This window comes from Triturus cristatus, chromosome 7 (genome assembly GCF_964204655.1).
Source record: "Triturus cristatus chromosome 7, aTriCri1.1, whole genome shotgun sequence".
Lineage (NCBI taxonomy): Eukaryota > Metazoa > Chordata > Amphibia > Caudata > Salamandridae > Triturus > Triturus cristatus.
This window is the reverse complement of record NC_140590.1, coordinates 479,308,911-479,335,532: the sequence shown is the minus strand read 5'-3', so window position 1 is coordinate 479,335,532 and position 26,622 is coordinate 479,308,911.

The following is a 26,622-nucleotide window of genomic DNA, read 5'->3' as shown; positions in this document are numbered from 1 at the left end:
GCACTGAGCACTGGTCAAAACAAGTTTCTCAGATACATAATGGCTTCACTGAAACATATGGTGTTTGGTATCAGACACCTTCTATTAATACACCCACACTCATTCCAGTTATGGATGTATGAGGTTAGAACTTAGAGGTACCCCCACAGCCTTACTAGCTTTCTTCGGTGCTGGCTGACTGGTCTAGTCCAGTCTGCCACCACAGACGAGTTTCTGACCCCCTAGGAGGGGAGAGCCCTGCTCTCAGAGGACAAAAAACAATGCCTCCAGTGGGGAAGGGCATTGTCATCTCCTCCCCCAGGAAGGCCGGTAGATCAGCATATCAAGACAGGAGGCTTCAAATGCCTCTGCCGCCTTTGATTTGTAATCCAAGGCTTCCCCAGAGAGGGGAGATGCCACTCCCTGCCCTGGGTCCATCGGGCACCAGGACGGGTGGGAAAAATAGCTTTGCAGGAGGCATGTTGCACGGCCAGGCTAGACACATGCCTGAAGTGAACACAAATTTAGAAATTCCACCATCTTCTGTGTGGTGGAATTAGGAACTCTGTGACAGAGTGATGCCCACTCACAATAGGAAGTAGTCCTCTAGCGGGTGTAGTGACCGCAGGGGTAAGTATCCCATTGGCCACTACCCTTCACTCCTCATAAGGCCCCTAAATTGAGTATTTAGTGGACTACCTGATACCAGGACTGGAGATTTTGAAACACACAAAAGAAGGAGTGGATAAAGAAGACTGCTGACCCGAGAACCAAGGAGCACTGCTGACTTGGCACCAACCCTGCCAGCCTGCTTGCTGCACCCAACCTTGTGGAGCAACCGACTCATCCTACCACTGTGCAAACTCCAAGAACCCAGAGAGCTGCCAGTGTTTGACAAAGAAACTCCCTTGGTGTAGAGGAGCTACTCCCCTGCACCCGCAGGCACCAGAGAAGCAAGACTCCATATTCCAACCTGCTCCTAAGGGGACTTCTGATGTAGAAGCCATCCAGGAAGCGATAGCTGTGCTCCTACAGATCAGAACCGTGGGGATGCCAGGACTGACCGGAGCCTCAAAACACCAACACCTGTGGTACTGGACTCCTTACAGCATCCAGTGCTTGTTGTGTCTAGTCCAGATACTAACACTGAGGAAAACCGACCTGAACATTTAGGGACTTTAGGGACAGTGCGACCCACATTGAGTAGTCCAGCTGTCCTGTTCGCCCCTCTTTGGCAGAAACCAAGAGAAAGAAATGAGTTTGCGACCGCTGCCACCCGACGCCTCAAAATACCTCTGCACCAGCACTTCACAGCCCAAGTACAAGGAAAGCGACATGCCAACAAAGTCCCCAGACCCACAAGAGCTGAGCAATCCTTCGATTTCACCGCCTGCAGCCACTTTCTGCACCGTGTGTGACTCCAGCACAGAAACCTGGAGCGAAAAGACACCACTGCACCCAAGCCCCACAGCCTGAGGGGAAGTGGACCAGCAGTGTCCCCCATGCCTGAGCATTTCATGAGTAGAGCACCCCTGTGGGTTCCCCCAGACTTGTCCCCATTCCCAGCTTGCAACCTCTTTCCAACCGGACCGTTCTACCATTGAAGTGAATGGGACACCTGACACAGTAACACACTTCTGCACCCAGATGCCTCACAGCCTCCTGAGGTTACCTGTTGATGTGGCTTTGGACCTTGCCCCATACTCACCTTAAGGCCAGAAGAACAGTCCCATAAGTCGCTGTTCAGTGCCCAAATGCAGTACATGTTTTACCTCCGTAGGAAAACATTACCGCTCCCAAACATTGCACTGTCAACTTTTGAAAATTGTAAAACAATTCATAACTGGAAATGTACCTACTGATTCCGAAGATCTAGGTATCTAAATTCATACAAAAGTGTGTGTTATTTTTATAAATTGTTGTTGGTTACTTTATTGAGTGTGTCTCAATTACTGGCTCTGTGTGTATATTAAATCTTTAGCACTGCCCTCTCGTATGCCTAACTTCTCACCCACCTTACCATAAAAGAGAGCATTTGGGGTGTCATTTGTGTCTCTGTAATTCTTTTGTGGTTTGCCCGAACTCTTTGCACAGTGTACCTCTTTTTGGTCCGCTATATAAAGAGCCAGCTTCCTACAAAAATGCTTCTGAAATCCCCTATAAATCACAAATATGAGGGCAAGTAAAAAGGGAACCCCCCTCTCATTTGGGACTTGTGATGAAATGTATCAATGGCTTGCAACCATAACCGAGCTGCAATCAATTGATAAGTTACCATCCACCACGTTGGGGTGGTAGCAGATTTGCAATTGAGAAACTGCTCGCCCCCTCCCTTTTGGAATCCATGTCCGCAACCTTGGGGGTAAGCAGGCAGTGACCCAGAAAACCAGACCATCTTCAGGCTTTCTCTGATTTCTTCCCAGATGGGAAGTGGTATTTTTAAAAGAAGCACCTATCCCTTTAATGGACATGGGCTGCTTTTAAAATCATTTTTTCACATTTGCAAATGCAAGTGCATGGATGGGGATCTGCTGTCCCTTGCAATCCTCCATCCACTTTTCTGGTAAAAAAACAATGGATCAAAAATTGTTACCTAATTAATATTGAGTAGGCAGGTTGTTTTGCGACCCACTGCAAGTGCACAGTTTGCGATGTGACCTAATAGTGCATATATTGAATCACAAATTACATTCCCATTTACAACCAACTCAGTGAGCAAATTGCGCACCTCTAGTTTGCGAGTGGAAATAGTACAACAGCCCCAATGTTCCACAACCTTGAAGCAATCAGAGGGACACATTCACACAGCTGAAATTACAAACAACTTAATGAATGGAACTAACTACTTCTGAAATGTACCAACCTTTTTGGAAGGAAATGTATGTGCCATTAAGATAAAAAAATTAAACCTAATCCAAACCCTGTCAAAAACCTCCTGCTGTGTTGCCACTATTTAGGCATTGATGTTGTGCTCATACTTTACATCCACACTATGTCAATGCAGTGCATTTGTACAGGACCCTCATGTTTCATTTATATTTGCAGAAATATAAGTGATTCAGCAGATTGGCCCATATTTATTTTCATAAATAATACCACCTCAATTAATCAATATGATTCAGAGTGAAAAAATACATGTTTACATTGTACTTTCATGGAGGGGATGGATATGTTTTTAGGGTACTTTAGTGGATTCCTAAAAGACTTCGCTCACAAACTCCTTCAGAGGAAATTATCTCCAGACTTCAAAACGTCTCCACAAAAAAGTAATAATTGATTCCCTGAAACAGCGTTTGATCTCCATGTCAAATCTGAGCCTGAGAAATGCTTGTTGTCAGCATATCTGATGCTTTGGAGATCAGCTCCAATGTTTTCAAGGTTGCTGCAGAGGAGTTCAAAAGCTTGTTACATGTCAGTTGTCTTCAAGCTGGAAAGATAAGGCCAGCACAAGGCCTTCCCTGACTCCTAAAACGTTGTCTGACAGAGGGTTCACTGTGCTGAGTGTACAGGGACATGAGCTCCAAGAAAACACAGTACTTTTCCCTTTCAGGTACCACTGCCTACGAATCCCCTTGCAGTCTGGATTTAATATACTTTAGTGGCAGCACTTAGGCAGAGCAAAGTGGCACAAGTTGCTGCTTAAACCAATTTTTACATTCATTTTGTTAGCACTGGAAAGCTGTTCTATGTATGCAAAGATGGAGTAAAAGGGCAGAAACAGTGCAAACACTTCCAGAAATGTACGCAAAGCCAGATCTACTAACATAGCATGACCTGGCTTTGTGTGTAATTATTGTAAAATAAACTGGGCACAACCAATTGACATTAAGAAAAATGTGGTATTCATGATCCTCTGCCTGTCTTTGCTGACAATCTCACTCTATTCAGGAGTTCTTCGCACACCTGCAGCCAGGACACCGAAACGAAGAACAGCATAAACAACATGAAAAAGGAGACAACAAAGGCCATGTCATGAAGAGCTGCACTTTCTCTGTGCTGAGTCCCAAGCCTGTTTTTTTTTTGCATGTGTGGTGTCTAAATTTCATCCATGCAACTTGGAATTTCTCTGACTTAATGTGTGAACTTTAAACAGAACAAGTCGGAAACAGAGAAAGGAAACCCCTCCTTACTTGCACTGTCTGCATTTCATGCTTTCACTTGGGTAAATTCGGAGTTATATGTATGAACTTTAGACATATCAAGCACAAAAATCCCAGGCACCCAGTTCTGCTTGAGTCAGCATAGCTGTTTATGATATGGCACCAGGCCTTCTCCATCTATGCACCCAATATCTGTAATTGCTCACTTGTATTGTTGAAGACTGCCACACCCTGCTCCAATTTAGAAAAGAGCTGACGACGCATCTCTTTGGAGTTATTGATCTGATATCCCAAAAACCTACCAAACGCATCGGAAATTTCCTCCATCCAAGGTAAGGCTCTATTAAATCATCTGCATACAGAGCAATCTTCTTTGCCTGATTACCACACACAAAGGGAATTATCTACTTGCCTTTCCTGAGGGCCTACTCAAACGGTTCTAAATAAATGCTGACTAGGGAGAGGGGGCAGCCCTGTCTAGTGCCTCTGGAAATGTTGATCCTTCTTGTTAAATTTTCCTTTATAACAATTCTGCCAGATGGAGCAGTATATACTTTTAAAGCCTCTATAAAAACTATATGATCAACTCCCACAATAAATCCCAACTCACGCTACCGTTAGTGGAGGCCCAATCAATGCAAGAAATTAATCATGCATATGCCCTCCTGGGAAAAAAACCCTCTGGTCAAAATGTAATGTGTTTGATTACCCCTTACAGTCTCCTATCAAGAATACCCTCATAGACCTTTTAATCAGAGTTTAGCAAAGATATTGGCATATATGATTCTATCAATTTAGTGTATTATTAGGCTTTAAAATTAAGGATATGGTGGCATCACTTGAGAGAATGGCATTGCCACCTTTTGAATCTACATTTTATTATACATCAGAAGGGAACAGTTCCTCTCTTGGGGCCTAAGTAGAGAGTATCAATGGCTTTCTACACGATTATAAATGGTATCTGGGGAGATCTGAAGTTCAGATCATAATGCCCTCACACACCTGTTAGGGTGTCATGCTTCATCATTGGGCGCTCCTCGTCGGACTGGCGCTGCAATGTCCAACGGGCCTGGTGGCATCTTTATCGGAGATCTTCTGATCTGAGAAACGCCGTTTTGTGAGTGAGGTGTGTGGGGCTATTAGAAAACAATGTCTTCTGATATGTGCGGAAAGTGATTTAAAATAGGCCCTAACATTGTTGATTCTCTTTAATAAGTGTTCAAGGTTGGGACTAATTAAAAGTCAGTGACGCTACGTTAATGAGTAAAGGTATTGAGGTAGCCTTTAGTTGACTTGGGTCAACATGTTTCGTGTATTAGTGCTCCAAGATAGAGCGACACTTCTTCAGGACCGAGGGGTAGAAATCTATATGTAATGACCTTCAATGGTCAGACAAAGGATGTGATCTACCCTTCTGAATAACAAGGCCCTAAATTTAGGGTTCTTGAACTGACGTTCCACCTCCCAGGAGTGGGGTGGAAGGCCTCATAGATAAGGAAAGACGACCCGACCACTTGAACGGGTTCACCTAAGATAGGTGCGGGTTCGTAATAGATCCTGCTCGTCTTAACCTCATACTCTCTACTTAGGCCCCAAGAGAGGAACTGTTCCCTTCTGATGTATATTGGCACGCCTAGGAGCACAGGAACAGGACCTCAATAAGAACCAGCTCTGACGTCCCCCCTTCTGATTATACGTATACATTTCATTAAACAGTTTCACCCGGCTAGGAATAATAACTTCCTGCATCGCTTTTTAAAATTCACCAGGTAAGGCATTGGGACCAGCTACCTCACACTTGCTAATCTCCTCCTGCATAAACTGACAATCTGAAGCTGCCACTCTCTGAAGCTGCTCATCCTTTCACCATTTCTCCAATTCTGCTCTATTCAATGATGCCGTCTCTGTATATATTGTCTCAAATGCTCTCAGAACACAGGCCTCCATCTCATCAAAATTGTCGGACCTACTACCCATATTTTCGAATACCAATTCTCTAATGTAATTTCTTCCCCTGTCCCGCCTCAATTTCCATAACAGGAGGTGACCACTCTTTTCATCATATTCAAAATTATTTAAGCTACTCACCTCCCATCTAGCTATTCTCCACCAGGATCTTAAAAGCTTCCTGCTGTTCGGACAACTTTAAGGTTACCCTCTGCTTTTCCTCCTCTAATACAGCCTACATCAGATTGTTTTACTATCTGCCTAATCTCCTCTTTAATTCTCTTAGATTCTTCTCTTTCCAGCCTCTGTTTATGAGCTCCCACCTTTTATACCTCAAATGAATGACTTATAAACATCCCACACTATGATGTAACTCACTGTGTCCCCTTTAATTTCTAAATACAACTTAGACTGTCTTCTCAGCACATCAACCACCTCTAGATCTGAAAGGATGACTCTATCCACTGTCCACCTTACATTAATTTTAGGGCTCAGGTGTTTTAATTTCAACATGACCGCTGAATGATCGGAGTAATGTTTTGCGATATATTGAACCTCTGTTATTTTATCTAACAGGTTGACATCAACCATGGAAAAATCTATTCTTGAGGAGGTCTGATTCATTTCACTATAAAAAGTATAGCCTCTATCCTTCCCTGCTCTTCTACACCTTATATCACGCAGACCAAAATCCTGTATTACATTTCTTATAATCTTTCTTACTTTGGGCTTACCTCATAGTACCTCTCCTGGCAGACTTACCCCAAATCACTATTAAATACGATATTATAATCTCCACCAATCAAAAAAAGATGCTGGTAAGTCCAGTAAATTCATCGCCAAAGTACTCAAGGGCTCTATATCATCACAATTCGAACCGTAATAGCCGGGGCAGGTGAAAATGCCCTGCCTTGTTGTGAATTTACCAACCATCCACGTGCCCACAAAATCTGCCCTCTGCTCTACTAGCTCGACTCTGGTGTTTCTCTTAACTACAATTGCTACGCCTCTCACACACATTGATTGCCTGAACTAACCACTTGTTGAACCTAACCTTGTTTACCAAATATCACCCTACATTCCATCAATGTTGAGTGGGTTGCTTGGAGAATTATTATCTGTGCAGGGATATCTTTCAAATACTGGCCTATAAACCTCTGCCTACTATTGGAACAAAAGCCACTGACATTCCATGTCATTATTTTAACTGGTACTTTTTCTGCCCTTGTCCCAAAGGTTTGAATTTTACGCACACCTTCCATTACCTCCCCCTTATAGTTTCCGACCAGCAATGAGGATTTCTTTTATCCTTTATAATATTTTAATTTTCTCCCATTATGCTCCCAACCCTGTGATTCCACCCATTCCCCTCCCTGAGGAACCCACCCTGCGTCCTGTGGCATACCTATTATGCCAATGTGAGTCAACCCCAGAAGGGAGAGACAATTACGCAACTCGAAAACATCACAATAGCTCTTCTAGGAGCCAGATACTAATTTATTGACTAAACCACCCTATGCCCCATATCCATCCCCTAATTGTCCCTCTTCCCTCTCCCCATAAAGACAAAATGTTAAAGATCTAACAGAGCAAACTCAAACTGCTCATCAGTTTAATCATCTCATCAACCTTGTCCTCTGACCTGACATTGTGCGTCTCATTTTCCGATACAATCATAAGCATCACATAAGCATTGGCCCCCAACTTCACCATTTCTCCAAGACGTTTTCCAATTCTCTTTACGCCTGAAGGGATCTCTGTGGATTCTCTGTATTTCTTTCCCTAAATCATTTTCCAGATTATTTACCAGATCTCAGCCCCTTAGAAAACTAATCAAGAACCCTTTAAGGTCTCCTCCTTTGAGACCCTCCAGAATATTCAGGATCCTGAAATTATTCCATCGTTGTGGTTTTCCAATGCTTTGACATTGTTCTGTAGAGCTTGGTTCGGGGATCTTAGGGTAAGTAATTCTGAGGTGCAAGTTTTTATCTCACACTAGGCATTTTCCATGCTAGCTTCCAACACCAATGCTCTTGATTAAATATCATTGAGTTTTGTCTCTTGGGCTTGCCATAAGCCTTGGATGTTTTTTTGGTTTGCTTCCAATGTTGCAAACATCTTCTGGATCTCAATACAGAGCATATGTTCTATAGAGACAATTGCAGCGTCATTCCCTGATCGCCCCAGGGGTGCACTTTCTGTATTAAGACTTTCAGTATCTTTGGTTCTGGGAGGGAATATTTTACTACTCCCTTGCTATACTCCTCACTCTTCACAACCCCACTCAACACCTCAAATCTGTTCTGCATAGGTAAGCTGGCTCTCCTTCTAGCCACACCTTTTGCGGGTTCTGGATTTTGTTTGCTATTATTTTAAAGTAAGAGTTTAGAGAGGGGATTACTTTTAATGCAGCCACCCTATTATCTGAGACTTTACCCTTTCCCTTGTTCCCACCTGGCCCTTTTTCTCAGCTCTTTTCCTCTGGGCCAGTACTTTACTTGGTCAATGGGGAAAGCCAAGATCTATCTGGGCTGCCGGGGTATTCACATTGACTCCAGTAGACACTGATACCGGTGTTTTTCCTTCACCCTCACTTTCTCTTCACAGGTTGGAAAACTCTCAGTCCGATTCCGCAAGGAGTAACCGTCTCTTTCCCCCAGCCCTGTAACACTAGTTCCTCTCGTCTGGCTTTCCATGCACCTGACCAATGATGCATGATCACTTTTTCCTACATGTACTGTTACTGCGTGCTAAGGCTCCCTCTCTCCGCCTCTATCCTCAAACAATGCAGTTTTCCACCTTTTTGGTTCCATACACGCGCCGGTGATTCCCATGATAGCCAGCAACATTTGCTGAGTCTACCAATGCTAAAGGTAATCTGAGCAAGAGCCCTGCGTCCTTCCTTTACTCAAGATGCTGCTTTTTTCCAGCCAGATTCTGTGCTGATTTAAAGGTAGAGGTGAAATGGTAACCACGTGGAGCCATTCCGCTAAGTGTTTCTCCCACAGGGCTGACCCATGGCTGCATACTCAGTCGCCTGCCATTTTTCTCGCTTCACCCTCGGTGCTCGGCCAATACCAATCAAATAACTGGTTGGAACTTGAAAAAATAAGATCTTATTTTCAACCCAAAATTAGATATTTGGGAATCGAGGTGACTCAAAAGATAGAAGAGATGTAGAAAGCCAACCTAGAGAGAGTGATGAAGGAGGTACAGAATTTAGTATGTAAATGGGCAAACTTCCCTTTGACTGGAAATGGGAGGGTGAATCTGATAAAAGGACGGTATTACCGAAACTGACCTTCCTGTTTGATAATATCCTGCTCACCTTTTCTATGAAGAGTACTGCCATCACGCAGAGAAAGTTAGGCGCTTTCATCTGGGCTTCCAGATTGACATGGAAAATGTTGAGAAGTTCAGTCAAAGGAGTTCTCCAAGATGTTCATATATACCTATACGCTTTCCTGTTTAAAAATTGTAGAGCTCTGCTTGCCAATGCTGATGACTCATATAGAGGGAGCCTCTATTTTAGTATGATGGGAGCTTTGGGACACGAAGGCTTTCTATATGAGTATGGGGAGCCTAAATTCTTCAAAAAGGTGCAGCTGTAAATACTCTGTTCTTTCATAGAGATATGGTATAGAGTGAGGAAAATACTAGGTATCAATTACTTTTCCACATATACGCCAATCTGGAACTCACCAGAGACCCCATCATTTTTGAAAGATAAGTTGAGTCTCCCAATGATGAAAGGGAGTCTAAAATGTGGAGCAACTGAGAGATGGAAGAGGCCTCATTAGGTGGAGTACTTTTGCAGCAGCAACGGAGGGAGGTTAGCAGATTTAAGTATCTTCAACTGGCCTCGTGGGGGCTAGTCAAACATGGCGCATAAAAATGGACTGAGAATATGAGGAGAGGCTGTTGGAGCCCAACCTCCCAAAAAAGGAGGTGGCAATATGGTATTGGGAGTTCATACAGGCAGATGAGGAGCACATGAAGATCCGTGACTATTCATTTATTTTTTATTTTATTTATAAGGTTTTATATAGCGCGAACGTGACCCACGGGGGTATCAGAGCGCTTTACAATATACAGTTATTAAACATTATCAGGTTGAGGTAGTATACAAGCATTTGGTATTCGTCATTCCGAAAAAAGAGAGGTGTTTAGTAGTATATGGATAACATAGGTGACTAGTAGTCTATAGTCAACAAAGAGTAATCCCAGAGCGGGAAGTAACGCTTCACAATACACAGTTATAAAACATTAGGTTGTTGAGGTAATAAACATACATTCGGTATTCGCCTTCAATACAGAAGTGGTAGGTGGTAATATGTGTATCGCATAGGTGACTGGAGGTCAGCATAGAATTAAAGTCTTAGGATGCGAATCTGTTCATTAGCAATGTTTTTACTTCTTTTTTGAAGGAGGTAAAGGAGGATATTCCACGTACCACTGGAGGTAGGGAGTTCCATATCTTCAGTGCGATCCCTGAGAATGCTCTGCAAATAATTCTTTTTTTAAGGAAGGGTTGTGGTTTCAGTAGTAGTGAACTCACACTTCGCAATTGTCTGCATCCTCCCGATCGCTTTAGCTTCAGTGCTAAGTAACTGGGGGTATTGTTATACAGTGCTTTATGGGTCATGCAAGCGATTTTTAGGTGTATTCTTGCTTCGTAGGGCAGCCAGTTCAGAGTTTTCAAGGTCGGAGAAATGTGGCTATTTCTTTTAGTTCCTGATACCAGTCTGGCCACAGCGTTAAGCGATGCCCTCAGCTGGGCCAGCTTGTGTTTGGGGTGACCACATAGAGTGGTACTTCCATAGTCTAATCGTGGTAGCACTAGGGCTTGTACTGCCATTTTTAAGTCAGATTGTGGGAGGAAGGGTTTGAGTTTCCTTAGTATACTCATCTGGTGATTTTCTCCCTTGGTGGCATTAATGATTTGCGCCTGCATGTTCAGGTGTTTGTCTATGATGACACCCAAGGATTTCATGGAGTCAATGATGTGAGGAGCACAGTCAAAGGAGGTTAGATGTTCCAACCATAAGTCTATCTTGGGTGTGTGATTGGATGGGGAGATGAGAAGGAATTCCGTTTTCTTGGTGTTAAGCATGAGGTGGTTGCCCGTCCGCCAACTTTGAGTATTCTCTAGAATAGCGTTGAGGGAGATTAAGTCTTCTGGTGTGGAGATTCTCATATACAGTTGGGTGTCATCCGCGTACAGGTGATATAGAATGTTTGCTGAGTTTAATGCGTTTGCCAGGGGCTCCATTAGTAGGTTAAAAAGAATGGGTGAGAGTGCTGAGCCCTGTGGGACCCCTATGGTGACCAGGGAGAGTTGAGCGAGTGAATGGTTCATCTTGATTCTTTGTGTTCTGTTATTTAGGAAGGAGGTGAACCATTGTAGCACTGGGCCCGTAAGGCCCATTCTTCGTTCCAGTAGGGACAATAGGTTGTCATGCTTAACCGTATCGAAAGCAGAGGATAAGTCAAGAAGTATCAGTAGGCATGATTCATTGTGGTCTAGCATTTTTAGCCGGATTGGTGATTGTCTAGGAGGTTGTAGTTCTCGATGTGATTACATAATTGAATTTGTACACATTTTTCCAGCAATTTTGCCAAAGTGGGGATGTTGGATATAGGGCGGTAGTTGTTGGGATCTGATGGTAGAGAATCAGATTTCTTTAGTATAGGTGTGACCTACCCTACTTTAAGACAGTCCGGAATGGAGCCTTGTCTCAGAGAGACATTTACAATTTTTGGCCAGAGGGGTAGGATAGATGTTTTTAACATTTTGAATAAAGAAGGAGGTAGGGGGTCAGAGAAGTGATTGGAGGGGTTGATTGATTGAATAAAGTTATAGATTTCTTGATCAGGGATGGGCGAGAAGGTGTACCAAGAGGCTTTGTTTTTGTGGTTTCCATCTGAGTGCTAAAATGAACCTTGGTCAGAGAGTGAAATTTAGTATTCTGAACAAAAGGTTGTGCGTGGGCCTTCTTAGATTGGATGGCTAGTTCAATGAACTTTGCCTTTTCTAGGAAGAAATTGGCAATCTCATTGCAGTTAGGTGTAGCCGAATCGTTTAGTTCCTTAGAGTTAGACTTGTTGCGTGCTTGTTGCTTGACGATTTCAAATCATTTTTTGGGGGCGGTTGATGGCTTGGTTCAGCTGGGTTTGAAAAAGTCTGCCTTGGCCTTTAGGATCTTCCTGTTGTATGAGTTCCTCAGCACTCTAAGATGATATTAGTGTTCCGCGGAGGGTGCCGATTTCCATAGTCGCGCAGCGGATCTTAGCTTGCGCCGATCAGAGTTCAGGGTCTCATTGAACCATGGTTTGGAGATTTTGGAGGAAACCTTTTTTTCTTGGAGGGGTGCTGTAGAGCATAGGATTTCAGGCATAGTGGAATTGTAAAAGACTGTGAAGTCGTGGACGTCAACCATATCGGTTGTGGGGGTCAGGGCTGAGTTGCATCGGTTTACCAGGGCGAAGGGGTTAATATTTTGCATATTTCTTTTCCATTGTATTGTTTTTGAGTGTTGACCTCTTTTTGGAATTACCTCTATGTTAATAGAGAAATTAAATGCTGTGATGGTCAGACAAGTCACATGGAGTGATGGATTCTAATGATACCGTGTTCGATTTTGCTATGATGAGGTCTAGTGTCTCTCTCTTGTTGTTGGTAGGACTGTTGCAGAATTGGGACAGGTCCTGATCTGACAGAAAGGATTTCAGACAGCATACCCCATGATCGTTTGCGTTGTTCCAGTGGAGATTAAAGTCACCCAGGAAAATCTGTGGAACTAGTGAGTTGTCGTTGGATGAGATGACTTCCATTAACTCTTCGACGAAAGCCAGATTATCGCCCGGGGTATGGTAAATAATGTGAAGTTTTCTGGCAAGGCGATTAACATCAGAGATGTTCAAGGGAAGGATACTTGCCAAGCACGGAGCAACCACATTTATAGCAAGTATGTTTGAATTTTTTATACACTATAGTTAAACTCGCCGCCTTAAAGAAGAATCATTACTTTACTTTGCACAGTATCTATCAGACGTCAAGGAAAGTGATGAAATTCAGTATAGGTGTGGTGCCTAGATGCAGAGGGTGTTTAGAAGAGGGAGCAGTTGACGAACATATGTTTCTGAGCTGTCCTGCCTAAAAGCAGTAAGTAATATAATGTCTGACATGCTGTCAACAAAGATGCAGGTAAGTTCTGAGCTGTTTCTTTTGCAGCTGGGGAACTGCATCTCGGTGGCTTGTCAGAAATGCCTTTTCTACTTAATGCTTATTGCCAGGGGCGAGATCCGTGTTACTTGGTAAACTCGGAACCACCTACAGTGCATAATTGGTTAAAGGCAGTGGATGGAGTGCCCTCTATGGACTATTGTCAACATAACAGGAGGACAAATATGTCTTGGTCATGCTTCTTGGAGTGGAGGACACGTAATTAAGGGTGCATTTATCCAATGATTAAGCTAATTGCTCAATTGACTGTCGCATAAAGTTCCCAGTCGCCCCATAAGTCTTCCCAGAAATCAACCAATGCAATATCGGTCCCTGAAGACCAATGAAGACAAAACAATTTTAAAAAACACATACCGCATTAAAAATCACTTCATACTTATAATGTAACAATCTACCTTTGCTCTTAGAAACCAGCTAACCCTACGATCACATGTTTTCTGTGTCTTTGCCTTGGATCCATTACAGTGTTCTGTTACTTTTCGGCCAGATGTGCACAATATATAAATATAACATACCTACTGATTTACATACATGTGTGGGCGGTTGTCTGCACGGAGAAATTAATACAGATCTCGCAAAGGCACCCCTCTTTTCACTTTGCTCCCTGGTGCAATGCTTAGCATTGCACAAAATGTCGTTCTTTGTATAAATAACACCGGTTATGATCTCTGTGTTACTCTTTGTAAATGTCGAATTGCTCAATATTTAACCCATTCTGCACACTGAAGATTTACATAAATCTGGGCCTTTATTCCTTAGATAAATTGTAAGACTAATAACGCTGCTTAAATTGGATAAACAGAAAACATTAGATAACATAGCTGAGGGTAGGCAAGAAGAAAATACCTTTCTAATTGGAAATCTGAAAGTTTTTTAAATTTGGAATCTAAGTATCAAGACGTGAACTGTCTTGCAACTTTAGGGAAGGTATCATGAAAGCAAGAGGCACAACAAGGTGTAATGTGACACGATTCATCAGTTTTGATTCCTTACTTCCCACTTCCATTGATCTTTCGTGCAATATTACCAAATTGAAATGGCTCCCCCACAAGTGCGTGAAGTGATTTTAAAAATGTCAAAATGTATAGTAGTTAGCAACATTTTACAATAACAAATCGCAGGGGGAATCCCCTTTGTACAGTCTTCCCCAGATCCCAAACACCACAGCCAAATATTAAGGAAAATTCAATTACAGTACTAAACTACTTATTAGGAGAACACAAAAGATCCGAGCAGTACCTAAAAGAAATCTAATATATATTTAGGTTTCCATGCAAAACTTTTAGGAATCCTTCATTTACACCTGGTGGAAATTTTCAGATGAGCTAACGTTATGCAAATGTTAATTTACACTTAAAACATCCACTTTAGGTCTGGCTGTAGTGAACTTTAACTGCCTGGAAGAACTCATATCATCAATTCTCAGAAAAGTACAATAAGAACAAGTACAAAGGGGTAGTGGGCTTTGAGTAACCCCTCTCCAGCCATTGGCTTTCATTTGTTTTTTTCATGGCTTGCCATTGCTTAGAGAGGCTGGTCATCAATGTCATGACATTTAACCAGGGCTTCAAGGGGGATGAAAAAAGTAGGGGTCCATGAAAAGGGCGTGGCCTATATAGTAAAGCACGTCCCTAAAGTCGAGTGCCACTCTATCCATATATTTGCACGTGACCATTGCTCTGTGCGGCTTGCAGAGAGGCCAATGACTGGATGGCCACTTTCTGAACAGATTTTTGCCCCTAACAGTCACGGCCTTCCACAACTCAATTGTGCCCCGTTATAAACACCTGGATACGTGTGAATTCAAATTATACAATAAACAAGAGTATTATGCTGCCTGAAAAAAAAGGTATACAACATCCTCGAAAAGCAAATACTCATAGGGAATGCAAGATTAAGTAAAGCTTGTGAAATATAAGCAGCAGCGACATGGATCACATAAAATGTTTTTTACACCCATTGTTCAGAAATACATTTATTTATTTATTTATTGATAAGCGCAGTATTCATTCAAGTGGATATCACAGCGCTAGGAGAGCGAAAACCTAAGTGAGGGTGAAGTGATGTTGGAGGTCTCTGTGTCACCGAGTAAACGCTGGGGAACAAAAGGGTTTTCAGCTTCCTTTTAAATGCCAGATAATCATCGGTAAGCCGAAGTTCTAGTAGTAGTTCATTCCAATATGTTGCTTCCAGATGGGAGAAAGAGTGACCCTCTGCACTGGCTTTCTTGATTTGTTTGGTTTTGACACAACCTCAAATTCCGTGTAGGGGCATAGAATTCAATTTTATCTTGTAGACAAGATGGTGTAGAACTTTGTGTGCATGGCCCAGAAGCTTGAATCTAGCCCTTTGGTGCACAGGCAGCCAGTGGAGCTCCCTCATGCATTCTGATGCCGAGCTATACTTGCTCTTGTTGCACACCAACTTGGCAGCCACATTCTGGATTACCTGCAGACGGCCGAAGAGGTAGTCTGCCATGCCCACATAGAGTGCGTTCCCATAATCCAATTTACTTATAAGCAGGGCCTGAATGATGGTTTTCCTACATTCCAGGAGAATCCATAAAAAGCATCTTTTTAGGAGATTTAATGTCGTAAACCTTTTTCCGCATAGTGCACGGACATGTTCCTGCATGGTTAGCGTGTTGCCGATGAGAATGCGTACGTTTTTTAGCGACCTCTTTGAGCACGGGTGCAGTTCCTAATGATTGGGGCCACCAAGTTGCGTCCCAAATTAGGTGTGCTCCTCCATCTACTAGGATCTCTGACTTATCCGCGTTCAATTTCAAACAGTGATCTGACATCCAGGCCGCCATTTCTGAGAGACAGTTAGTTAGCTCAATCCTGGTGTCCTCGTGTCTTTCTTCTAGGGCTATCAGCAGTTGTGTGCCTCCTGCGTAAAAGCAGATACTGAATCCCCATTTTTTGTTGATTTTGGCCACAGAAGATACATAGGCATTAAAGAGGGTGGGGCTCAAGGAGGCTCCCTGTGGGACGCCATAGTCGATGGATTTTGGGTTTGAGGAAAAAGGGCCCATTTGTATTGTTTGTGTTCTATTGATTAAGAAGGAGCAGACCCGTTGATGGGCTTTAGAATGTATACCCTTTTTATGTACGGTGCTCAATAATAGGCTGTGCGCAACCGTGTCAAAAGCCGCCAACAAGTCCAAAAGGATCAGGGCGGCGGCTTTGCCCTGGTCAGTTAAGGATCTGATATTATTTAGGACTGCCAAGAGGGTGGCTTCTGTGCTGTTGGATTCTCTGAAACCTGTTTGAGTTGGATCCAGGAACTCATTGGTTTCAAGGTAGTTAGACAGTTGTTTGTTTACCAGCTTCTCCATCACTTTAGATAGGTATGGGAGCTGAGAGATTGGTCCGAAGTTTGCCGGATTGTGGATATCCGCACCTGCTTTTTTTAGTAAAGGAACCACAGTGGATTTTCCAGATTTCTGGGAATGCACAGTGTCCAAGGATTTGCTGAATATACAAGCCACGTGAGGGCATAAGGTTGGTTTGATCCGAGAGAAGATGAAGTGAGGGCATGGGTCAAGTGGGGACCCTGAATTAACTTCGGCCATTGCTTTTGCAACCTGCTCCTCTGTGAAGGGGACAAAATTGCTGCGGTGGGAGTGAGCTTTAGGATGAGGATCCAGGGTTCCCTAATCTATATCAACTGATGGGGATTGATATCTAAATGAAGAATAAATCTCAGAGATTTTATAAGAGAAATGTTGCTGATTTTCTCACAGCATTCTGTTGAGGGGGGCAGGAATTGGGACACGATTGATGGTTTATGTAGCTCTTTAACTATTTTGTAGTGCTCTTTGGGTGAGTTGCTGTTATCATCGATTCGCCTCGCAAAGAAGGACTTCTTAGCGTTTTCAATGGCATTATTGTAGATTACCATTTCAGCTTTATGTGACAGTCTATCCGTTTTCTGCTTAGACAGCCTCTACTTATGTTCTAGTGCTTTACACTTTCTTTTTAGTATCCTGAGTTTGGGTGAGTACCATTTTTCAGACGGCGTTCTCCTATTAGGTTTGTTTCCTAATCTGTGGGCACATTGGTCCAGTGTGTTGGAGAGTTCCGTTTGGAGGCTTTCCGCACACATTTGCATAGGGAGTGTCTTTAGGAAATGTGGGTCATTTAGGGAGAAGTGACGCTGGAGTGTGTCAGGAGTGACGAGCCTCCAGTCTCTTTTTACGTTTCTGACGATGTGAGAGGGCTAGTTAATTTTGCCGCTAGGCTGAAGGTGAAGGAAATTAAAGAGTGGTCTGTCCAAGAAAGGGGCATTACCTCTAGAATGTCGGTCGATTCTATGTTAGAAAATAGAAGGTCCTGAGTGTGCCTGGCAATTTGTGTGGGTCCTATAACCCACTGTTTTAGCTGCAGATTCTGCATGCCATTTTCCAAATGTTTGGCCACGAGGTTGTTGGCATTTTCAAAATGGACATTGATGTCCCCTATTAATACAAAGTGTTTGTGCTTTAGACATGAGGGGAATATTTGAGAATGCAGTTGAGCACTAAAATCTGATTTGTATCCAGGGGTGTTATGGATAACTGCTCCCTCGAGTGTTTTATGGTCACCACTGGATACTTGGAAGGCTAAGATCTCATGCTTCCCCAGCTGCACCATAGATATGGGGAGGCAGGTGAAACGGTCTTTAAAGATCAAGGCTATTCCACCCACCTTCTGACCTGGTCTATCCTATTTCAATAGTTTGTAGCCAGTACGTAGGGCAATGGTGACATCGGGAGAATTATTATCTTCTAGCCAAGTCTCTGTGATAATGTCGGACTTTATCTCAGCTAATAAATCCCATATCTCGAGAGAGTGTTTGGGTACTGACCTTGAGTTGAAATAGATACATTTCAGTTGGAGACCAGACTGGTCATCAGTTATTCTATGTGACCAATCTGGAGATACCTGGCTACACCATTTACAGCGGAGGCATGAGAAGGGACCCTCCATGCTCCCTGGGAGGCTTTGGCACAATACGCCTTGTTACATAGCATGAGTTTAGCTAATTAAGTGAGTTTTTCTCTCGAATAGCTAAGCCGACAGTCGAGATCTGAATTGGGAGGTGCAGGGGTCCTGGCCCCTGGTCCCGGTCGGGACCAGGTGGCAGGTAGTTCGGTGTTTTGCATGAACAGTTAAGGACACAACTAAAATATACACGAGATAACTCCCATCTGACCTTACTCCTTAATCGCCATCCCTCTTCAATTGTAAATGAATGTGTAAAAGGCTCAAAACACTTTGAATAAAAATAAAAAATATATTCATTTCATAATCTCCTATACGTACATAATAATTTTTTTTTACGATGAGGTCATCTTTTCTTTTCCTTCACATATATATCTTAACACAGATCTAAGAATTCAATTATTAAAAACGTATTGAGAACACATGCAGCCAGTTCCTTTCATACACACCCATTGATCTTGGTCCCACATTCCTCACACAGTAATTCCATAGATAGAAAGCCAAATTTTCTGTTCACCTCTTGCGGGTCTCACTTTGTTCAAATGTTGCAGAGTAATATCATTAATGATGATCAATAGTAGAACTCTCTTTTTTCCAATTACACAGAAGGACATTTTAATGCATCAACACTTCATATATCTCGATGGAAACAATCTGGTGAATGGAAATTTCAAATGTGGCCAGTGCATGGCTTGCGATCAAAACAGAAACCTGGGTACACAATGGCCATAGAATATAATTACAGAGGATGACAAACTGCAAAACTCAAAATGTTATATACCTACTGTTATGTCCGTGTGGCCAAGGTTACGTGGGTCAAACAGGTTGAAGTGTTTGTACATGATTGACTGAACACACACCAGCAATCAAAACCCACAAACTAACGGCACCTACAGTGAAACATTGCATCAAAAATGGACACTCACCTGAAAGTCTCAAATGGCTTATTCTAGAGAAAACTATCTCCACAGGAGGGCAGGTTAGATCAGAAGTGAGGAAAATGAGAGAGGAATTTTGGATTTTCACTCTCCAAACCCACTCAAGAGGACTCAATAGTGAGATCCCATAGGAAAATGTTATTAGTACACCTAGAGAGACATTTATAGTCAGGGGACCCTATGAAAATTCCCCTTGTCTCTTGTTCAGGTCCATAGTTCCCTACATAAGTTATCATGAGTGCAGATGGGATGTACATTGGCACTGTCAATAGCATGAGTCCCCATCTGGGCAGCCCAGGCTGTGACTCCACCATGAAGATTATGGGTTGGTTCGCTCTCAAATGATTCAGAGATTCTATCAGTATAATCGATCACAACAAACCCTTTGCATCAGCGGCACATTTCTTTAGATTGTCATAACAGGAATACAGGTAGGGTTCAAGTGGGTGAATTTCTGTATATATTAAACTGTCTATACACTATGTGAATTATTTTGGTCCTTTCAATTCTCAGAACTCAACGGATTGTAAGGATTGCACATGAGTGTATTGTATTCATAGCGTCCCCCGTGGCAAGCTAAATTTTGTTTTGATCTATTTGATATTTATACTTAAAATGTTGTTGTACATTTGGGCTTTTCCCTTTTGATGATGCCCACCAAGGTATCCATTCCTACCCACTGAAGAGAGGTGGGTTTGGCCATAGGACTCTAATTGGTTTATTTAAAACTGTATTTAAAGAAGTGAATGCGTTCAGCAGGTTTGGGGCACCTGGTGCTCTACGTAGATGATCAAATGTGGATGTAGGTAAGACGTCCCCCGCAGCAGTCATGGAGCATGACTATGCTTTTTTGTAATGTCCACTAGTTGTAGAGACACCTGATAGATAAGAAAGCCCTGCCTTGAAGTAAGGAGCCTTGTGCCCTTAGACACCGATTTTATGCAGCATGCTAGATTTGTAAAAATAGAAGATGCACAAACTACCACAATTCCTGGTGTCCACAGCCTCAAAAATGTGTCCATACTGCATAGATACATACATACTCGCACATATTGCAGTGCTAGTTCACTATACCTCTTGTGGCAAGTTGGGTGGCATGCGGCAACCAGGCGAGGTCGCTGCGGCCTCTTAACATGGTCCAATGCTGGATACTCACACAGTCTGACAAATGTGTGCTAATTGTTGTTTTAAAACGGGACTGCATATACAATAAGGAGTACAAGGTCTATGACCTTCAACAGTATTTCAGCTTTGTTATGGAACCAAGACAGTTTATATTTAGACGTGGAAACTAAGGTAGTGTGTTATATAAGCATCTCTCATACACAGCCTATTGTATTTATATCCATCGAATAATGATATGTTTCCTGTTTCTAGTGAATACATCCGGTGTATGAGCCCGAGCAAGTTTACATTGGAAGCTTCCAAGCTTAATTTCCGTGAGCCACTTTTACGTGAACTATGTATAGGCCGCAAGGCGGGTGATCACTTCTAATCGCGATCGGTATGCGTGGCTATCATTTTATTATATATCTACAGGAATGCAGCTTTTGGTGAAACTGGGGTTTGGTCATGCAATAGATGCTTCTGTCAAACACCTTTCATCTTTGGGATAATTGTTTATTTACTTGGTCTTCTGTGGGTTTAAGAGGTGTTTTAGATCAAAATCTGCATTGATTTCACTCTTCTGGTGGTGGACACCTTTGGTGTAATTGATGTTACCCAAAGAAGCACTTAGTGTTCAGTGCATTTTCGAACGTGTGGCTCAGCAGTATTTTTACATTATCTGATTGCAGGCACTAGATGCTACGTGGGGTCAGTTATGTGGCACTCCTGATGAAGGTGTTTTCGCTCATACGTGTGTTGAGGATGATTGGTTAAGCCACATCAGAAAATAACTATAAAAGCAGAAAAATTAAGAAGATGAAATTATAAAACTGTGCAAATTGACATCATATATGAAGTGTTGATGCATTAACTGTTCTACTGTGTAATTAGAAAAAAAGAGAAGTCTAGTATTGAACATCATTAATGATATCACTCAGCAGCATTTAAGATAAGTGAGACCTGCGAGAATTGAACAGTAAATTTGGCTTTTTGCATATGGAATTACTGTGTGAGGAAGTGGGAGCAAGATGAATCGGTGTGTATGAAAGGAATTGGCTGTATGTGTTCCCAATATGTTTTAAATAATTTCTGTATTATTCTTAGATCTGTGTTAGAACATGTATGTGAAGGAAAAGAAAAGATTACCTTATTGTCAATAAAAAAATTGATGTACACATTGCAGATGATGATATAAATATAATTTAATGTTAATCCAAACTGTTTTGAGCCTTTAACACATTATGTACATTTGAAGACGGATGGCGAAGAAAGAGTAAGGTCAGACGGGGGTTCTCTTTTGTATATTTTAGCTTTGTTCCCTACCCTGTTGAACAAATTAAAGCAGGGGGTCCCTTGTTTTGCATTGACACAAATACAGGGCGCGAAAAGGACCTGTTTCAATATCCGTTTTAAATTACTACTGGATCTGAGACCAGGAGGGAACAGGCCCACTTAAAGTCCTGCATTTAACATATTTCCTTATTTAGAGCTTTTTCTGTTCACAAATTATAGACATACTTTAAAAAAAAATATCTACTATACAAAATGTTGTTGTGTATGCCTTTGAAATTCTGCTCTGAAAATTCATTTTCTGACTCCTTTTCAGGACATTCTTCTTTGGCAGGACATCTTAACTCTGTTAATGTAGGAAACGTGGCCTGGCAAGATTACTGATCACACTAGGGAGGAGTTCTGATGCCACAACAATAGCCTTTGAAATCATGCTCAATCTCAAACAGATAAAATGCTAAAAAGTGACCTAAAAATGGCAGTAGCATAAGCAGCAGTATGTTATGTTATGTTAAATTGTATTTATAGAGTGCCAATCACCAGAAGGTCTCTAAGCGCTGTAACATAGCTGCCGGGTGACCCCGTATTGGTCTTGGTCTGATAAATGCACGCATCCCAGGAGGTCAGCGCTCAGTAGAACAGAAGGAAGAGAAGTGTGAGCTGTGTTCACGGGCCTGGAAGTGTAATGCTGGTTAGGGCATCTGTGGTGCCGATGTAAGACCTGGAGTGTGTGCTGAGAGGGTGGGTCTCACTGGGTCAACATCAACAACCACAGAATGGTGAACAAATGAGAGGCTCTGTCCTATGATGTGACAGACCCAGCCAGAGAAGGGTCTGAGATGAGAAGCATATTGACGAAGAGAGCCGCAGATACCACATGTATCGATTAGATGCTGGTGTCTAGACCAGGTGTTGGTAGTTAGAGCAGGCAACTTATGGGTGTGAGCAGCTAAGCCAGGCATAGACTGTGGGAGGGGTTTTGTCTGGGTTTTAGAGCAAACCATTTCCGAGAGATGTTCGCAGCCCAGCAGGGTAACAACAAGTATGTGCTAGTTCTTGAGGGACCAGCAATAGTTCTTATTCAACTCGGTGGAGGCACCACAAACAAACTGTGCTATTGAGGAGCCTGAGGAGTACTTGGTGGAAGGGAGCTGTGTATATTAGTAGAATATGGGACAGCTGAATGAACTACAGCAACAATTCACATCACAAGAGACTCAGTGGCTGGGGTCCAGAGCACTGGGAATTGAGGAAGTCGAGGATCTCTGGGGCCTGCTCAGAGTAGATCTGTGTACATCGATTGGCTAATCCCTACAGAAAAAACAGCTGATCAACTAAGATGCAGAGTAATAGATCTGAGAACAACTGTTCATTGCTTGACAGAGGTTACTCACTTTCTGGAAAATAGAGCTGAAGATGTGGAAGGAAGGTCCTGGGGCAACAACCTTGGTTTGATGAGTTCTCAGAGAAGGTTAGGACACAGTTGGCTGAAATGTTCTTAGAGATTTGGATTATTGATCTCCTAAAACTGAAAGGGTTTTCTGACTACTTTACTGTTAATTGAGTGTACAGGGAATTGATGTTAATGTCTCCAACACAAATAATGAGACTATTCAACTATCTAGTCCAAGACATCATACTCACAACATGTCAGGAGCACAGAGGACCCATTTTTTAAAGGACGCAGCATCAGGGCAAAAAAAGTCCAGAAACTCACAGACTACTTTGCAGTGGCAGCTACTACTTAATGGTGAGGTGGTAAGTCGCAGGAGGTGGAGGGAGGGAGGAGGGAATGAAATAAAATGTAAACTCACTTACCTGCCTTCTAGCAGCGCCTCTCGTTCCTCTTCGCCTGCTTCCAGGACTCCCGGGGCAGGAACAGGAAGCACTCAGGCTTCCAGACTCCCCTAGCCAGACACGATTGGTCTGAGCACTGTGGTTCGGAGCACAGAGAGGGACTGGGAGGCTGGGCATGTTCTCCACCAGGCAATGCAATACAGCCTGGTGGGGAACATGCAAAGTGTGCATGACTGTTTGGCCGGCCCAAGACGGCCGGCCAAACTGTCATGCGCACTTACAGAGTGCTCAGCACTCCTCCTCCTGCTCCTGTCACAGCCAGCCCTGCTCCACCCCAATCAGCTGAGCAACGAATTAAAAATAAAAATGATTACAACAATATATTATTATCATTTTCTTTTTTCCGTTTTGACCTGCTCACAGAGAAGTGGGGCAACGCTCCTCTTCCTTAACAGAGGAGCCACCCCCTGCTACTTTCAGCCCATGAGACAGAAAATAAAGGTCATGAACTTAAGAAGTATGTGTCGATGTTTCTGGCAAAGCTGTTTGTCATCCAGAACAAACTTTCACACTTATTTACTATCCTGGAGAAGGCCTGAGAGTGGTTGGAAACGGAAGACAAAAGTAAGGTCGAGGCGGGGTCACTGGAGGTCAAGCAGGGGAATCACAAGACACAGCTAGTGGGTTGCATGGGTGATAGTGACAGAAGACAGTTTGCTGGGAGTGGAGTAGGCAAAAGTACAAGAAGACATCATCATTATGACAGAAGCCGTATGAGAGAATGGCACAGAGGATGACATTGCAACAACCACTGGAACACAGAATGGGCATGATAAAGCTGGATTCTTATCTTATTGTATCTTACCATCTCTAAGAATCCTCAGGTAAACTGGACCTTTTTACCTGCTGAATAGTGTGAAGGGAAAAACATCAAATTTCTCAATATAGCCAACTGAACTTCAATTTATACTCCAAAGATCACTGACTCCGAATTTCAAGTTTTGGGGTTTATTACAAAGCCAAAGATAATTGCACATACAAGCACCTCATCACGAGGTTAAGAAAACAAATGGGCACTAATACAAAGAATATCCTACGCAGGAGTCTCATCCGACTCAGAATAAGAAGAATAGTTAACTCCAGAAGCATTAGCCAACCAATAACTGCTCCAATCTCTATGTTAAAAGTCATTAACCTAGGGAGGAAAAACAATTAGTCTATCCATACACTGTCTCTAAGGTGACATCCTTACTTAGCATTTTTCCCAGGCAAGAGAGTAAAAGGTGTCAGTAGTGAAGACTTCCTTATAAGTGCACTCACTTTGCTTAAATCAGTATCCAAAGCTATAGAGCTCATTCTAAGAGGCTCCTTCTAGCTTCCCATCTAATCCTCGACTGCCCAACCCTCGGGGCACTGTCCCTAATTCACAATCACAAACACAAAAAAATAGAACACGCCCTCGTCACACCTCTTCGGCCAGGTCTTCCTTTTGTATTTTTCCACCGAAACTCGTACTTCATCCAAAGACTGTTGGAGTGACCTTGGGTCCCAGGCACCTTCTCCGCTGAAAGTATCATATCTGCATTCCAGTGTACTCCCATGGTTGCTTCTCCTACCATCCTAACTCTTAAAACAAAGGGTTAGTCTTCCTAACGAGCTAGATGTCCTTGCACCTGCAACAGAAACATGGGAACGAGAAACTTTTCACTCTCTGAGAACTGCTGACTTTTCTAAAACCCAGAGCCTTTCCAAGCGAAACAATTTTCGGCCTAAAATATTCAGCTAACATAAGACCGAATAGGCCTTTCTCTCAAACGTATATGCGGTCAGGCCTTTACATTTAAACACACATTTCTAAAATCACATTAAAAGCATTAATTTCATTACTCTTCATGCATGAATAAGCAAAACTACACGTGCACGTTTAAACCTAATACATTTCCTTATACGTGAACTAATTCATAATGCGTCATTTAAAATACACTTTCGATTAAACACTACATTGATCTTCATAAGTGACATGATTATACTTCTATTCGCACTACTATATGCTACTTTAGTACTACATTTCTAAAACATACACGTTAATATATTTCCTCTAAATATATGGGTGCGGACTACCTGTGATTATGATGCACCCCTACAATTTCAGAATAACATGGCGCTCTATCAGGCACAAATGCTGATCATAAGGATTTGGCAAATGCCATCATCCAATAAGTATGGGGAAAAATGAGCTGGGTACATAAGGGCTAATGAGTAAGCATTGTAGCATCACTTATTTTGATGATAACTGCTAGACTGCGAGCAGCCGTGCTGCAAAATGGGAGGCTATGAAGGTAGTGGTGCAGAGAATGTGTATGTCCTCTATATATGGCATTTGACTGAAAGTGAACAGATGCTGATTAAGCTGTAAGGGCAGCTCTTGCGGCTAGTGAAGCTGATCTCGAATGGAAGAATTGGAGTTGACAGAAGTTAACAGAGTGATAGGTGATACTGTGATACATATGGTAAGTTCGCCATATTAACAAAGACTGTTGATGGAAGGAAATAAGACTAGTAGTAGACCAGTAGTATGTTGGCATGGCTGCTGAAGGGGAAGCTATATCTTACATTAATTGTAAATTTGAGGAGTAAGTATGGTAGTTAGGCATTCACACAAGCTAATATTAATGATTCCTTCAAGCACCACTTAATTCCAGTGTATCAGAAGTCACTTTGGATGCACGCAGTGGGTGCCTCTTTGGATGCTTAATCCACCTTCTCCAAAGAAGAACTGATGGAATTGATACCAGACTTACTGTGTGGGAAGGAACCTGTGAGTGATGGTTTCCATGTAAATATATATCACACGTTTTAAAACATTCTCTCAGAGAAGCTTCTAGAAATTTTGGTGGAGGACTTGGATGTCGGGCTTTGCCAGATACCATGAGGGGAGGCCTTGTTATCATTGATCACCAAACCTGAGATGAACCCACTCGCAATGATTATTACTGAAATGAAAATCTGGAACTGGTAATCAGGAGCACTGTAAGTTTGACTCGGGCTGTAGCACCACACAAAAGTTGTATCGGTTTACGCATTTTTTGCATGCATTTCAGAGCTCTGATCAATCTTATGCACTTGCAGTGCTAGGCAAAGAAAGGCTGTATGATACAGGTGCTGAGACTATGGAGTGTGGGCACAAGTTCTTTGGATGGGTGAAATTATTATACTCTGGATCAGTGCAA